Source organism: Rattus norvegicus, chromosome 6, assembly GCF_021556685.1.
Source record: "Rattus norvegicus strain SHRSP/BbbUtx chromosome 6, alternate assembly SHRSP_T2T, whole genome shotgun sequence".
Taxonomy (NCBI): Eukaryota; Metazoa; Chordata; class Mammalia; order Rodentia; family Muridae; genus Rattus; species Rattus norvegicus.
In genome coordinates this window covers 84,215,128-84,230,454 of record NC_141539.1, presented here as the reverse complement: position 1 = coordinate 84,230,454, position 15,327 = coordinate 84,215,128, and positions in this window count along the sequence as shown.

The window sequence follows — 15,327 nt, the reverse complement described above, 5'->3', positions numbered from 1 at the left end:
AAATACCATATTTTTACATTAAGGAACTCATTTAGCCTTTTTCCACAGTAATTCCCTTGAAAATGGGTTATCTATTTTTAGTTGTGAAATGTTTAACTTAAAGATATTTCTCATTATCTTTGGTTTTCTGCAGTTTGGAGGTGATGTTCAAGGTACAGTTTTTCATATTTATCCAACTTATTATTGTGTTTGTTTCCTAATTCTGTGCTTAAATGACATTAAATTAATTAAAATATGTGTTATTCTTATACTTCTTCTTTGTATTTGGCAATTAAATTATATATTTAGTATACATTTTAAAATGTTCCCACCCTAGAATGTTGGGTTTCCGTATTTTTATTTATTTTTTAATTTTTGAAATTATAATGCAATTTTCTCATTTTCTTCCTTAACTCTTCTTTCTTCAATCCTTCCTGTGTACCACTCCCATGAATTCTCAAATTCATGGCTTCATTTTCTTTAAATATTCACACACACACACACACACACACACACACACACATTTCTAAATATAACCTGTTTAATCTATATGTTGCTTGAATGTAAGTGTTTTCGGGGCTGACCATTTAATTCTGGATAACAAATTGGTTTCCTCTTCTCTAGGGAAGACTACTTCTGAACTCCCTGTCTTTCATATATACCATAATATATTATAATGTATCTATAACATATATTTATAATAGATGTTAGTATGATTATTAATTTTCAAGCATCTCTAATTTGTTTTACCCTTTATTTTTACTTCTCTGTTCTTATTCTGTATTAATCTCCATAATTAAAGTATATTCTCATTTTTGCTATTTTCCATTCAAATGACTTGTACCATGTTATCTTCTCTATGGCTGCACTGCATTGGTCCCTTTTTGACTTTTATGGTTTCTGTGATTAATCCAGGGTATATGGTTACATATGAAACCTTTAAGCTGGAAAACTCAGATGAGACCGAATATGTGACATTTGTCTTTCTCAGTCTGTGCCATGTCACCCAATCTGCTCTTTGCTAGCTCTATCCATTGGTCTACAAGTCTCATGATTTTACTTTTCTTTATAGCTAAATAATATCCATAATGTGAATGTACCATATTTTCATCATCCACTCATTGGTTGAAGTACTTTTATATTGTTTCCATTTCCTTGCTTTCTAGTTAGAGCAGCAATGCACATCGCTGAGCAAGTATTTGTGTTGTGGGAAGTTGTTTTCTTTGGGAATATGAGTGATATAACTATGCCAAATGGGAGATTTTGTGTGTGTGTGTGTGTGTGTGTGTGTGTGTGTGTTAATTCCCCTTATACTCTAGAGTACTTCTTGTACTCATTCTTCTTGGGTCTTCTATTTCCATTGGTTGACAGGCCTGATTTTGTGTCAGTATCACATAGTTTTCATCAGTATATCTTGGTAAGGTCTGGAATAATAATCCCTTCAGTATTTTTCTTTTCGCTCAATTGTTTGGACAAACTTGTATGCTTTGTGATGCAATACTAATTTATGGTAGGTGTTTTTCCTATTTCTGTGAAGAATAAGATGGGAGATTTGATTGGGATTGCATTGAATCTATAAATGGCTTTCGTTAGAAGGACATTTTCAGAGGAATAATTGTACTAATCTATAGTATAAAATGTTATTCTGTGATCTATTGTCTTTATATATTTCTTCAGAAGCTTAAAGTTTTTATTGAAAAAGCCCTTAACTTCCTAGGTTAGATTTGCTCCTAAATATTTTATTTCATTTGAGGATATTTTGAATGGGAGTGTGTCTACGGGATCATTCTCTGAGTATTTCATGCTGGTGTATAGGAAAGCTATTAAATTTTAAAAGTTGATCTCTGCCCTACACCTTTCTAAAGTTTTTTGTTTGTTTCTTTGTTGATCATTTAAAGATGTTTCTGGTGGAAATTATAAGACATCTTACAAATACTATCATGTCATCACCAAATAGGGGTGGCGTACCCGCTTCTTGGCCTAGCATCCCTCTACTTCCCTTTGTTTTCCTTCTTTCCTTTATACAGTGCTTTGAGCTCAATATTAAAAAAGAGTGGGGATAGTGGGGATAGTTTTTCTTGTTCCTTATTTCACTGAGATTGCTTCAGAACTTTCCATACTATGGATGATGTAGACTATGGGTTTCTCATACATAACATTAATTACAATGAGATGCTTTCTAGTCTTATTCTCCCTCAGATTTTTATCATAAAGACATATTGAATTTTGTCAAAGACTTTTTCTACATCTATTGATATGATCATGTGACTATTATATTTTTATGGTTTATTACACCACTATTTGCATATGTTAATCCATCCATGTATCTTCTCTTTAAAGGCCAAAATCTACAGGGACTTCCCATGTCACATCCAACCTCACTTGCAAGCCAGATCCTGCGCATTTTTCTTCAGTAAACAAGGTAAATCTGCCTGAGCTTCCCCTCTTTGAATCCTCCACACCTTTAAGATCTACCCACAAATTTCAGGTTTGGACCAGGAAACATATTCTGAGCATTAGCCCAGTCCCCTGTGTCTACCTAACTTCATTCTACTTGAGCCATATCCAACCTCAAGGCACATCCAGAATTAGCCATCTTCTCTTGTGTCCCTACCTGCTCTGTCCACATCAATTACAGAACTAATAAAAATCCATTTCCCAAGATTTCATCATAAAAGAAAGAAAGAATATGAAAGATCAAGGTAGTATTTCCATCTTATGCCCCTCCCAACAACCAATGTTATAGATGTGTTTGCTAATCAGAATTACCTACATGAAATGCATCACAAGAAATTTAAAGAACAACCATAAGCTTCATCAAAGAAATCAAGACATAAAGAAATTAATGGAAATAGTAAAGACAATAGAGGATTGGAAAATGGAATTCAGTTAACGAGATAGAAAGATTGAAAAGGCCACAAGCTAAAATGAAAATGGAATAAGAAACACAACAATCCAAGTAGAAAACTCAAAGGAAAGCTTTACAAATAGAATGAGTTAAATGATCTTAGCACATCCAGCCTTAAGCAGGATGGTTCTATCAAATCTCTTCCTTCAGGACTCAGGGAATTCTGCAGAGAATTGTTGAGAGCCAAAGAGAATGGAAGACACTAAGGAAATGAGGCCTTCTGAACACAGTAGGATGCTGTACATAAGAACTCACAGGGGACGTGGCAATATTAGTAGGGCCTCCATACCTTTAAGCCATATGAGGTCCCATTGCTGAGGGAAGTAGACAAAAGTACCCATCCCTATATATTCTACCCATATAGAGTATTTCTAGAATATATCTCCAATTAATAACTGCTCACAAAGGCAAATTTAGTTTTCTTCAACAGAGTCTCACTGTTCTTAAGAACAATTCCTAAGGACAGGCCCCATTCCCAGCAGTAGATAATTAACACAGAACAAACTCAATGATATTTTTTGAGATTACTTTGTCTTTTTTTAAACCATCTAAGTTCTATGCTTATGTATCATAGTTTCTGAGTTTTTGCCTTTATGAGATTTCTGTGTGTGTCAATGACATATAAATCAGGCAGTGGCCTATCCGAGTCAGTCGTGTCACAGAAAGAAACCTGTATTCCTCACCTTAATATTGTCCTCAGTCCTGCTTAGGAAAACCTTAAAATGTACCTCCATTCCTGAAAACTTAAAAGAGTGAAAACAGACATCAACAAAGTTATCTTTTTTTCTAACAGTACTATCTGGCAAGATTGTTTTACTTCAATTTCCCATCATTTTGATTTTGTCAAAATTTGGATGAGTTTTGCCCAGCAACAGCCACATGCTCACCTTTGTGCAAATGTTTGTGCAACCCGCTGGTCACATCTCCGAACTGATTAAAATACAGCCAGTCACAGAACAACCAAGAAAATCTTGCCACGGCATTATTAAAACTTCCTAACTACTATCCTCTGAGAACAACTGACATAAATAACAGAATCTAGAAAAATGTGCAATATAAATTTAAACTTGAAAGAAAAATTGTTATAAACTTTAAAGTGATTACTTTCAAATTAATACAATGTATGTCATTTCACAAATCATATTTTAATCATAAGATTGTGAGGATGACATTATTTCTTATAAGAATGCAGTAAAGCTGACAATGAAAATATGTGACTCTGTGGTTCACCAAGGTTCAAAACTATAAAATGTAACAAAACTTTATCATATACATCAAAGCAGAAAAATTGGTTCATTTATTTGAAGCGTATTTTATTTATACTTAGAGAAAATGATACTTTAGCTCAGAACTAAATGTAGAAAAGAAAAAAACTCATTTTTTAAATTCAGAACAAATATGGAACAAGTGCTTTCTCTTTAGGGAATCATTGCCCATTTGGCCCCTTTATCCACTGACACAGGCAGGAGTGAGTGTTGCTGACTCCAGAACAGCAGAGCTGTGAGTGTAAGATCCTTTTTTCCCAGTAGTTACTCTGGAAATCACCCAAAACCAATTGAAGATCAAAAGGCCCCTGCATATTTCCACTCCAAAGTGCAATGAACTACTGAAGCTTCTATATCTGCACAACAAAATAACAGTGAGATCTAGGCATGCTCAGGCTCTATAAGTTAAAACCAGCCTAACCACCAAATATTAGGTGTTTCAGGCATTTTATTATGAATAGTTAGACATCTGATCCCATGTGAAATATCCTTTAAAAATCACAAAGGCTTGTCCAAATTTACAATGCTCTATATTTTAATGGAATTTTAATCACTAAAATTGACCGTAGACATTTATTTAATTATTAGGCACACTATCTGTCTGATAGTAACACTTTTGTGGTGATTTCCTTGCATAAGGCCACTATCCATGTAGTTTATAGTGATTTTTCCCCAAACGTTGATACTTCCTTAATCAACCATCATTTAGTATATAGTTTGGAGGCATATTGGTATGGATGTGTAGGTGTCATTTATCTCTTTAGAATTATTCAATTTAATTGCTGTATACCTAAAATATTATGTAGTTAAATTTCATCCTTTTTCAACAGTAAAATCACCTTATCACAGCTGTATAATATCTGCTGAGTATACTTTCTGCCAACTTTTCACAGTGTTTTTGACCTTTTGGTCTAAGATATTTATATTAGCATTTAATCCCTCAAGGCCCCAACAGTAGCACTATCATCATCATCATCATCATCATCATCATCATCATCATCATCATCATCATTATTATATAAAATGAAATATCTTTCAATTCTGTACTCATATACTCAGGTATATGTTTAAATATGTATCACGTCATGCAGAAGAATTCTTTTAGATATATTTTAAGTAAGCTTATAAAATAATATGCTGCCTTGTGACTTTTTCAAACATCCCTGTTTCTATTTCTCTCCCTTTTCTCCCCTAACTCTGTCTTACCCTTGCTCACCCATCCACAGCAACTGCCTACTCACTTTTTCCACCACTCCTTCATAGCAACTGCCTCTTATTACAGGTTTCTAGACATCCATTTCCCCTGGTTCGCATAGTCCCTTTCTATGTTCCTAGCTCCTGATACTTCATGCTATACAGTCAAGTCTAAAGAGTTGGAGCTAGAGCCTGGCGGGGTGGCACACGTCTATAGTCCCACCACATGCATTGTTTGTTTCTTTCTGCATCAGTGTTATTTCACTCTTTAACAATAATGATTAAAGGAAGAGTTTCAGAGGATGAGAATATGGGTAGAGCTTGAGACAGACGGAGGAGGGTTGAGACAGAAGGAGAGCAATGCACCCACAATGCTCATTCATAATCTGCTCAAAAATGAATAAAGACTTGAAAGAAAAATAAAATAAAACCTGTAGAGAATAAACTCAGAGATCCTTTAAAGGAAACAGTAGACACTTTACTGGAGCACTCCCAGATGCCCTGGTGAGAAGACAAGGTAAGAAGAGAAACAAGATGGCTTTTTCAGATCCAGAAACATCTAAATAGACAAAGAAGGGTAGAGAGTATTCTCCATTTCGTTTTCTCAGGCCCCGTCTTCCTTCTACCTAAGCGATAAAATGTTAAAACTGAAACCAAGCTTATCAGAACACCATCTGCTTTTTAACTATACAGCAGGAAGCAAAGGAAAAAGCTGCCTGACTAGAATGTTAATTCCAATCTGCAATTGTAACCTATACTCCAATTTCCTCCCACACTGCTGCGACGATCTTGATATGAACAGACTATGAAGGAGACTGACAGAATTACCTGAGTATAAATATGTAGATCACAGCTCAGACTCACGAGACTGTGCTTTGTATTAACAAAAAGGGAAGTGGAGGGTAGGAGCACAGGACACTCCATTCGACAGACATTGTTTGTTGCTTGTTAATTACATAATTGTCTTCCAAGAGCTGGTGATTTCAAATACAGTGACAGAATATAAAATACTAATGTCCCGGAGATCACAGAGTACAGGAGGAGAAAAGCAAGTAAAAGCAATAAAACACATGTGTTTAGTGGAGAGAGGGAACTTGTAGAGTCCACCTCCAGTAAAAAGACAGGGCATCAAGTGGAGGGATGGGGTTGCCCTCCCACAGTCAAAAACTCTGACCTAGAATTGTTGCTGTCTGAAAGAACCAGAGCAACAAAAATGGAGACGAGCATGAAGAAAAGGAGGTCCAGTGACAAACACAAATTGAGATCCCGCTCAGGGAGAGGCCCTAAGGTCTTACACTATTATTGATGCTGTGGTGTGCTTAGAAAAAGGGCCTATCATGACTGCCTTCTGAAAGATCTAACAAGCAGCTGAAGAGTCAGATGCAGAGATGTACACTCAACCAGTGGACAGAAACTGATGACCCCTTTGGTTGATTTAGGGGAAAAACTAGAAGAAGCTGCGGAGGAGGGCAATCCTATGGGAAGACCAGCAGTCTCAACTAACCTGGACACCAGGATCTCTCAGATACTGAACCACCAACCAGGTAGCATACACCAACAGATATAAGTCTCCCAACACATATACAGCAGAGGACTACCACAGGGTCTGCACTCAGAGAAAATGCACTTAACCCTCACAAGACTTGGGACCTCAGGGAGCGGGAGGTGGCGTTGTGTGGTAGAGGCATCCTCTTGGACACATGGGAGGAGGTATGGGATGTGGAACAGTTGGAAGGTGGATCAGGAGGGGGATAAAGCCTGGACTGTAAAAAAGATTAAAGAATAAATTAAAAAATTAAAATGTGTGTATTAAAATTAAAAAAAATAAAGAAGATAGCCAGAAGATGAACCAAAGGGAACCTTTCATGAAGAAAATTTGGGAGAAGGAAATGTTGGGCTGTTACAAACCATTAGATCACCTCTGGTACTAAAAAAAGTGAAAGTAATGCTCAAAGTTATTCTCTATCAGTCATTGAAGAAGTTATAAGCTAGAAAAATAAGATTACTGAACAGGCTTATGGAGAGTTAGCTCTTTATGATCTCTCTCTCTCTCTCTCTCTCTCTCTCTCTCTCTCTCTCTCTCTGCAAACAATTTGTTTTGGAAGCGATGACATTAGGAACAGAGAAATTTGATTGAAGTAAATTGCTTGACATTTAAAGCAGGACTAGAAGAATAGCAGGAATTAATTGATATTAAGAGGTCTGTAACTTGAATATTCCACAATATGAACAAATTCTGTACGTACTCTCCTTCTCAGGATGACTGCTTTCAGCTGTGTAAACTGAGTGTGCTAGCTAGTACACCTCCTTCCTACCACTTCTGTTTGGTTTACACAGTTCTCTTAATGAAAGATGCTCTTTCATGAAAATCTGGCTCTAGCCACATATTCTAGAACAACAATAAGATATTTTTAATCCGTTATTTATAAAGTTTCAGAATTTTCCATAATATAATATATTTTAAGTAGAACTTTGACTTTTAGGATAAAAATGCAGTGTGTGTAATATTCCCGTGACTACACTGATAATATTCTGTGAAGAAAGACAAAAGGCAACATTGAAAATGTAAAATCCCCAGCACGGGTTCCTTTAAAAGCTCCTCCCAAACTCCTGTCACTCCTATGCAATATATATGTACAAAAATATACACAGAGATTTTCTAACAGAAAAGAATCTACATTCATAACAAGAAAACAAGTTAAAAGCTACGCTTATGTTGAAAGTGTTGCCTGCTCATCATGTAAATAGCCTTGTATACATTATACATGATGCTTAAGTTCCCAGCTTGGACCCTAGGCTTATATACTTCTAAACATGAGTTCTTTAAGATTGTTCTCCTGTAAAAAAGCTACCTACTCACACTGTCTAGTCTTCAACAAGAAAAGGCCTTGATTTTTTCCAATGGGCAATTTCTTCTTTTCAGATACTGAATTCCCATGTTTATTGCTCTTCCACTCACATGACCTATAATGTGTGAATCAGCCCAAATGTTTATAAACAAGTGAGTGAATAAAGAAATGTGATTTTTATATACAAGAGACATGACGAATAAAGTCCTTTCATTTGTAGCAACATGGAGTGGGTGGAAGAAGATCATGTTAAGCAAAATAAGCTATACCCATAAGAAAACACGTTCATTCATGTGTGGAAATTGAAAATAGTGACTTGAAAGCAGCAGAATGAAGACTAGAGTTTATTTAGGGTAGGGAAAAGGGACAGAGAATCAATAAATGCTACAGATAGTCAAGCACAGAAATGTTCTGCAAAACACCTTAGTATAGTTAATAATAATTATGCTTAATAAAATGATTTATTTTACATAAGCCTTCTTTCTTAATCAGAGAAGGAACATAGTAAACCACATGCCTTTCTGTTTGCAAGCCAAGGTAAACTGAGTATTAAATACTTCTGTAAACTACTTATATACTACAAAATGTTTAAGATACTGTAACTCCACAGTGTAAAATTATCCTGAAATAATGTAAGGTGTTATATTCCCGTGGAAAGAATAAGAATAAAATCCATTTCATATAGTAAGTGCATATGATACTTTATTACCCAAATCAAATTGTTTATGAGTTGTACATCATGTCTTCACATCAGCAAAAAGGAAGCTTTCTTAGAAAAACAGGATGTGGGGGGAGGGGGTATTGGAGGGGGGGTGGAATAACATTTGAAATGTAATTACATAAAATATCGCAGAAAAATAAAATTAAAAAGAAAGAAAAACAGTAACACTGAAGCATGTTAAGATGCAAATCACTCTTTATTACAGGTATGGGAACAAGTGCCATTCAGAAGAATGAAACTGAATCTGTATCATACATCACATCTAAAATTTAACCCAAGTGGTCACAGACCTCAGCATAAGAACTAAAACAATAGAGTTCTTGAAAAAGTTAGGAGTAAATATTCATGAGCTTGACATAAACAATATTAGTTAGGTAACACGTTAGAATTCTAGTGGTAAATCATTCCAGGTTCAATTTCATCAAAGCCTAATCATGTAATCATATTGCATAAAAAATGTTTCCAAAATGGATTATTAGGTTCACACGGAGGAGTCTCCAATAGCCATAAACACATAGATGGGGGTGAGGGGCTATGGCTTGTCTTAGTCATGGAGCAGGGTAAAATAGTGAAATACCACCGATACCTGATTTAACCTCACTGGTCTTCAAAAGCATCATCTTAAGTAAGAGATGCCAGTCATGACTCAAATTACACAAAAGCTAAAAGCAGACATCCTAGAAAGAGACACCACAGTAGCATGGTCATCTGTGATTGGGGGAGTACAGTAGGAACAATTGCTCAAACCCATAGAGTTCCCTAAACTAATCATCTGAAGAGGAATAAATGTTAGACTATGGCTGAGTGTGGTCATGTACATCTTTAATCACGGTACTAGGAAGACAGTTTAAAGCCATACAAATCCACATACGGAGTTCCAGGCAGGCCAGGGTTTCAGGGTGAAACCTTAGCCCAAAATAATAAAGTATAAAATAAAGTATTAGACAATCTGAAAATATAGTGAATTATGTCTTGATAATGATGCTAAAAAATGGAATTCTCTAACATCAGGTGTAGTAAAGCAGACCTACAATCCCAACACTTGACTCTGAGGTAAGATGATCACAAGTTCAAGGCCATCCTGAACATCATGGCAAGACTCTATGACAATATTCTATTTTTTATTGCTATGCTATAAACCCCTTTTATATGTCACTGGCCCTTTGGTTTTCTGAATCCATCATTGTTCACACCAAATGACTGTACATATAAACTATCAGTTTAAATTAGTAGACTTCTGGCATTTATGCATAGAATGAAACACACATAGGACCCACATTACACACCTCTCATCCCACATTTCCAGGAGAGTAAGATAGGAAGATCCTGCTTGGACTACAGAGTAAACTCAAGATCATTATGTCAGCTTAGTTAGATCCTGGTTCTGTAACCAGGAGCTTTTCTGACCAGCTTCTTTTTCCCATAATAATAACTTTTGAGACTTAATTATTTATGAATAGATTCCTGCAACCATAAGTTTTGGCTCATTGCCCAACTAGCTTGTAATTTCTATGACCCATTTATTTTAGTCTATGTCTGCCACATGGTTGTTTCTCCTCAGTTTCATGCATCAGACTTCCTCAGAGTTTGGAGTATATCTACTGCTCTTGACTCTTTCCCAGAATAGCTCTCTCTGTCTGCTGGATGGCCCACTTTCTATTTTCTTCCTTAGCTAAGAGGCATGTATGTACAGTGTGGTAGCATCACCTGTCAATACAAAGCTTTTTTCTGACAGTACATAAGTGATTCTTTCTACATGGTTCAAACTAAAAAGTCAAAGGACAACTGTGGATATAGTTCAGTGGTAAAGTGTTGGCCTGCATGTGCAAGGCTCCATATCCAATCACCAGTACTTGACTCCCCAGAAATCCACAGTGCAAATTCTTCATGAATACATCATGAATAAAGTATAAATTGTGACAAAATATAACTAAAAATTTCATTTTCTCCACAAGAGATAAATTATTCTTCTGTAATACCATATGCTTGCCACCATCCCGCTTCGCCCAGGACACATGTATTCACTAATGACACCCTCATGCTATCCAACATTTAACTAGTAGAGGGACTTTCATTTACTGACATGGCTTCTCTGACACAGGACCTCATCCAATGACCATCAAGGTCTGTGTGAACCAACCGCAATGCAGACATGCCACATATCTTTAATCCCTCTGGTTGTAATCCACACTCCTTTAATCCCAAATGAGAATGTCTAATTAAGGGGTAGACAAAGTAACAAATCAGATAAAAATTTGATAGAATCAGTGATCGAATATACTCAACTCTCAGAAGAGCAGACAGGAGAGAGAGGCTACTTAAAAGCAACTCAGAGTCAGTGCTGCCAGTTAACTTTGGTCGAAGTCAGTTTGGAGGAGAGTTTTACAGAAACAGGTTGCAGAGAGAACAAGCTAGACACAGGTAAAAACAGAATGAGCCAAAAAATAAGAAGGACCCAGAAAATTTGAACAAATTTCCAGAGTTAGTTTGAGGGCAATCAGGGCAATTCAGTGAGGACCCCAGAGAACCTAGTTTGAATCAGTCATCTTGGAAAGGAGTTTGAGCCAGAAACAGTTGAGCTGAACCAGGGAGCCAGAGTTCAGAAAGAACTAGAAAAAGTGAGTTTATTAGCAGTAAGTCTGAGAGGCTGAAACATTTTAGGCTTAGGTTAGCAGACAGAGGCTGGAAGCCTAGAGATAGTTAGCACAAAGATAGACATTCTCTGGCCTCAGCCAAGATGAGACACCAGTAGAATCTGTAGATTCAATGTAGTTGTAAATCTTGGGTAAAGCTCTCATCTCATCCTTTTATCAGAATAAATAAATGTGAGATTTACATTATACATGCCTTAAAGCCCACGAAATCTAGTTATGATAAGTTTGTGGATTTAGTGTCTTATGAGAGCATATGAAATCAGACTGCACCTCCTATTCTGAGGGGATAAAATACTTCAAAGTGAAAGGCAAGGGGGTAAATTATGAACAATGTAAAAATTTAGCTGGGAATCATTGCAACCCAGTTACTGTATGAATTAATAGCAGTCACCTGATATTTGGGAGATAACTCATTTCTCTGTTTTGCAATTCTACCATAGTTAACCTGGTGGGACGTGGTTTCTATAAAAGAAATGAAAGACAAACCATAGGTTCTTTCTTTGTAGAAGGTTTTGCTTTGATTCATTAATGCTTTCTATCTCATTTCTTAATTTCCACTGAAAATGTTTCCCAGAGCATAATTTAAAAAATACATACAACAAGATGAACAGAGCTCATTTGTTTGCATCCTTTTAAAATAAATCAAAACTAAAAATATTTTTCTGTGTACACAAATTTATAAAGCTGTATGAAAAATGTGTGATATAATAACCTAAAAGAGTTATTTCTTTCACAGATACCTTAAAGACTGAATATTTCCTAAATTAAGATTATTCTTCACCTTCTCCATAAAAAGAATAGACAACTAATGTAAATACATTTTCGTAGTTCCTTTACTTGCAAATTTCTGACTGAGTAACAAAGGACTGAATTTTGATTTCATAATTATCTCCTTTGTGAATATAAATATAGAAGCAACCATAAAATACTATACAGCAGGCGTGTTGTGTAATGATTATGAACTTATTATTTACAGATTGGCAGCAAGGACTAATGCAAGCCTGGGATTCTTTGTGAGTCAATCCCAAGGCTCAGGAAAACTTCCCATGGCAGATGGCACCTCATCTGTGCATGCTCCATTTGCCTTGCAGTCTAGAGACTAAGGCAATCAGGCCACCAAGGGTTTTATGTCTCATTGGGCTAAAGTGTCAAAGGACATACTGCTTTCATGGAAGACCTGGAAGACAGCCCAAGCTGTTTTACTCCCGCTCAGCTTAGAAGATTGCATCTCATTCCATCCGATATCTGTTCTTAGGAAGTATAGAAGCAAGAATGTAGCTGTTGTGGTCTAAGGCCACCTGTGAAACTCTCAGTAATCCTGGAGATTGGAGAGCAAAGGAAGGAAATATTAAAGTCTTGGATTTGTTTTTAGTTTTGTCTATGTACATATAAACACATATGTCTATGTATACATTCATGTGTGTATGTATATATATTTAGAGAGTGATAGATAGATGCTGTCACCACTTCATAGTCATCCAACATCAGATCTTCCTACAACTTTCTTTGCTTATCTTTGTACTTAGTCAGTTTTCCCTTATTGTGGCAAAATTCCTGGCTTAAACAACTAAAAAATGAACATGTTTACTTTGGAATGTGATTTCAGAAAGTTTCGGTCCAGATTTCTGGCCTCATTAGAATGACTCAAAATGTGTTAGGAATATATTTGTGGGTGCTGGGTTAGTAGTAGGATTTTCTGCCTCATGATGACCAGTATCTTATTCACTTTTCTATTTTTCTGATAAAACACAATGACAAAAAAGAAGCTTGGGAAGAAATGCTTTCATCTTCTCTTAAAACCTCTAACTCCATCACTGAGGGAAGTCAAGAAAGGAACTCAAGGAAAGAACTTGGAGGCAGGAATTGAAACAGAGACCATGGACAACCTAAAGAAGGGACTATTCAATAATATTGCTTATTGGATTAAGCCCCCCAAAGGCTTGATCAACTACTTTCTTATACAGCTTGGGGCTATCTTACTGGGGATAAAACCACCCACAATAGCCTGGGCCTTCCCAAATTAATCACTAATTAAGAAAATACCTCAAAGTTGCCTACAGACTAATCTTAAAAATGGACCCTTTCAATTGTAATTTCCTCTTCTATGACAAAAAAAATAGAATAACTGACCTTTGTAACCTTGACACAAACACATAGTTAGTTCATTATATTTTCTATCTTGTTCATTCCCAACATCTTATTATCGCTATATCAATATAAAACACATTCTAAAATATACAAGTCCCACCATCTTTAAAATATAAAATGCTTTCAATTCCTCTCTTGAAGTTCAAAACCTTTTTATGATATCTAAAGTCTCTCAAAAACATATAGTTTCTATAAAACTCCAAAGTCTATAAAAACTCCAAATTCTCATAAAAGTCGACTCCTGTAAAATCAAAAGCAAGTTAGATACATTCTTTCTCCAAAAAGAACCAACACACAGTTAAAACGGGATCCACAAAGGAGGATTTACAGAAGGGAACAGAGGAGCTGAAGGTGTTTGCAACCCCATAAGAAGAACAAGAATATCGACAAACCAGACCCCCCATAGCTCCCAGAAACTAAACCACCAGCCAAAGAACATGCATGGAGGTATCCATGGCTCCAGCTGCATATGTAGCAGAGGATGGCCTTGCAGACATCAATGGAATGAGAGGCCCTTGGTCCTGTGAAGGCTCAATGACCCAGTGTAAGGGAATGCCAGGGAGGAGACATGAGCAGGAGTAGGTAGGTGGGTGGGGGAGCACTCTCACTGAAGCAGGGGGAGGAAGGATGGGATAGGGGATTTCCAGAAGGGAAACCAAGAAAGGGGGCAGCATTTGAAATGTAAATAAAGAAAATACCCAATTATAAAATCAAATAAAATTAAAACCAGACTTCAACAATATAAGTAACATGCTTGGTATCTGTGATCCTTACATGAGACCAAGGACCTGGGCCACTTCTCTCACTCTGTTCTCTGTAGCATACAAAGCTTGTCTCACTTAAGACTCAAAGCACATCAAGGAAGTAGAGATAGAAAGTTTATAAGAGCCAGAGAACCAGGAATATCTGATTTGAATGTTTGCTGTTCATGGCTAGAAATCTGTACTCATGAAAACTCAAAACTATAGTTACATAAACAAGGCCTGAATTTTGAAACACAGGTTGACATAATAATGAAGACAAGATAAATCTTAGAGGGATCCACTTCTAGTTGAAGAATTACTGGCAATTATTGGCTACAGAGAGAGGGAGAAAGACTCTTCTCCAGAGATAGGCTCCAAGTTGGTCAGTCTTAAATACATACACATAAATAACACTAAATGGCCTCGCAGGACAAATGTGCTGAGGCCAGCAGAGTCTTGAGTAGTACACGGTGCTGTGATGGAGAGAAAAAAGAGAGAAGGAAAGAACTCTGAGTTCATTTAAGGCATAAACAGTTTTTCTGCTGTTTATGTATTGTTTAGCTATCTTATAATAACAGCATTGCAAACAGAGCTTGGGCATCATTCTTATTTTACACTTCCATTGTTGTCTGTTTTTCCAAGAAGAACATTACTCCTAGACTTTACTCCATGCATGTAAGTTTCTGCAGTAACATGACCACAGCTGAGTCAGGGTTTGTGTTTGAAAAAAAAAGTAGCTGTTGCAGTCCTTCTGAACCCAAGCACATATGTGCATATTATCACAAATATTAAAGAAGAAGAGATCATGAATTTGAGAGGGACTTGGTAGAATATTGTAGAAATGGCGAATAAAAATTCAATAGTCA